Source organism: Rhagoletis pomonella, unplaced genomic scaffold (assembly GCF_013731165.1).
Source record: "Rhagoletis pomonella isolate Grant_MI unplaced genomic scaffold, Rhpom_1.0 Rhpom_scaffold_00009, whole genome shotgun sequence".
NCBI classification, from domain to species: domain Eukaryota; kingdom Metazoa; phylum Arthropoda; class Insecta; order Diptera; family Tephritidae; genus Rhagoletis; species Rhagoletis pomonella.
Genome location: NW_023458563.1, coordinates 2,351,159 through 2,354,149, shown reverse-complemented (window position 1 = coordinate 2,354,149; position 2,991 = coordinate 2,351,159).

Genomic DNA, 2,991 nt, shown 5'->3' with positions numbered 1-2,991 from the left:
AGTAGAGGGCTTTCTTACCCAATGAGTGCGTCGGATCTTTTCTTGTCGAGGCTGGGCCAGATTTGTCGAGTCGTCCCACGCGTGGGTTCTTCCGACCATCTTTTGTTTGTCTTCTCAACGAAGAATGTCCTGAGCAAATACTGCAAAGGTCTGGTAGCCTAATGCAGAGATCTAGTCAGAGGTCCTTCTCCCAGGAGTGTATCCCACTGCCTACTCTTACATTTAGTTTGAATCCATCCGTGTAGATGGCTGTGGAGTTATCTTGGAGGCCCTAGGTCGAGTCGTCCTCCCAGTGCTTCCTCGAAGGAATACGAGTGGAGAACTTATAGTCGACCTCCATCAGTGGTGTTGTATAATCTGGGGACCTGAAAGTGTCGGGGTAGTTGATTAGAATGTTGGTGTGACCGAGTCTGGTGTTTTTCCATTTTTACAGAGCATTTATTCTTACTGCACTGCAGCTCACCTGTAGCTTTCCAAAAAGGGTAGAAAGTTTGAGTGTTTCCATAGCTTTGGTGGGTGTGGATGGTAGCGCACCTTGGTAAGCTTAGAATTTGGGAGCGATTTATCCAGTGATGTCCACCAGACTGTGCCGCCATAGAATAATATAGGACGTAGCACTGCTGTGTAAATCCAGTGAAAAATTTGGGGGTTGAGACCCCATTTCTTGTAGAGCTGGAGAAACATCGATGGAAACACCGATGAATCGATGTTTTAATATGAGCTGCTGACATGGATGTTTTTTGCTCAACATCGATGCTTTTGCGAATTGCAAACCTACATTTAGTTGGCGCGTAAAAAGGTAAAATTATGCAATTATTCATAAGTCGGTAAAAATCTTAATAATATTTAAATTACTTTAAAATCATGAGGTACGTTTTTACATGATTCAATAATTAAAGGTTTGCTCACTACTAACATTAGTTTTGATACTCCATTACAAAAGGTTGCACACACACACACGGTGCCTTGCTAAAGGTGCCGATTTTTTTAATAATTTTTGATATCGAGCCCTTTAAGAGACAAAAGCATTAAACACAATTTATTATATTGAAATTAATTACTCATGCGTCAGCAAAAATCTTAATAATTTTTAAAAGACTTTAAAAAGGTGTCTCATTTATACATAAGTAGTTTTTGACCTCAAGTCCTTGAAGGAAGAAAAGCATCATAATCTCTTATATTCAAGTTAAATATAGAAAAAACTAAACTCTATATTTTATGGGCATTTTTTATATATTAGAATTTATTCCCAAGCGAAAATTTACGAAGTGAAAGGCTCAATAGCCTAAAGCTGAGATCAGACGATTGCCGCAAATGCACCAATCTGGAACAATTTTTATTGTGCTGTATTGGAGCACAATAAAAAAAATTGTCCCAATCAAATTCTATACAATCACACGGTTGCCTCTTTTTATACAATTTTGATTGCCGCAAGTTGGTGAAAATCAATATAGTGACAATAATTGCCCCAAATTTATCACACGATTGTTCTAGCATGCGGCAATCGTGACAATAAGATGTTGCGCTGACTTCTAAATTCTGTTTTGCTCTTTGTTGTGTAAAACTGGCGTATTCTTAAAAAAAAGAAAATTTCATCTAATTTATATATTGTGGGCTCATTTTATGCATATTTGTTGTTTGAAAGCAAAGAAGCAACAACTTGAGCCCAATGAAAACTGACGCATTTATTTAGAAGCTTGAGGCTACAGTTTTTTTATTTTTCGACGATAACTGCAACGTGCTAAATATGTGGAGTTCAAGTTACAAGAGTTTTCTTTTTAATTTTGGTTTTCTTTTTAATTTTGCTTTTTTATTAATTACAAGTAAAATCAAATAAATAAAAATTTCAAATCTATACAACAATTATAAACATTTCTTAAACTTTTGATCACAATTCAATGGTTTTTAATTTGGATTTCTAGAAAAAAATTTGTTATGCAAAAAAATTATAAAAAATCGCCTGCTAAAAAAATTATAAAAAATCGACAGGATTTTTTAGCAACTTCAAACTTGCACCTTATTGTACTAAATTTTAATGAGCTATAAAACTGAATAACAATTTTTTTTTCTAGAAATCGAAATTAAAACCCGTGCAATTGTGTTCAAAAATTTAAGAAATTTTTATAATTTTTGTATAAAGCTTGCAATTTATGCGGTTTTGTTAGACAATGACCTATACTTTTATAGAAAAATAATGAACACTAAACAAATAGAAGAAAAATAGTCAAAACTGGTCAAAATGTTGAGGTTCTACCGTTTCGTCTGGGCTGTATGGAACTTTTAATTTTTTCTTTTTAATAAATTTATACTGTCATGGCAGTTTGCCAATTGGTGACATAAAATATCTTTCGTATTCTTCTCGTATGAGTTTTGCTAGTGATGGTATATGTCGCAAAGATTCCGTCATCGGACTTCAAGAAAAATTATAATTTGAATACAAATTAAATTAAAAGTTATGTTGCTTCGGAAAACAAGGATATTAATTTCAGTGATTTTTGGACACAGAAGGAAGCAAAAAAGTAAATTATAAATAAACAGCCTAAATATTGTTGTGTATTGTTCACTTCAATTGCCGCACAAGAACACAATAAATATTGCCGCAATTTTGAAATTTTCATTGCCCCATGATTGCCAATCGAGTTATCACACGATTGCCGCAAATGGGTTGTATTTGATTGGGCATTGTAAGCACAATATCGGCCTCTATTGCCGCATGAGTCAATTTATTGTGAAATCACACGATTGGGGCATAAAATGAGGCAATAATTGGTGTATTGCGGCAATCGTGGGATCTCAGCTTAATTCTCAAATTTTTATTTTTCATTCAAACATCGAAACCATCGATGCTGCCAAACATCGATGTTTCTCCAGCTCTAATTTCTTGCCTATAGCCGTTTTGCAGGCATAGGCCTTCTTGGTCCGCTCCTCTACATTGCGTTTCCAGGTCAGTTTCCTATCCAAGATGACGCTCGAGTATTTCACTTCATTAGA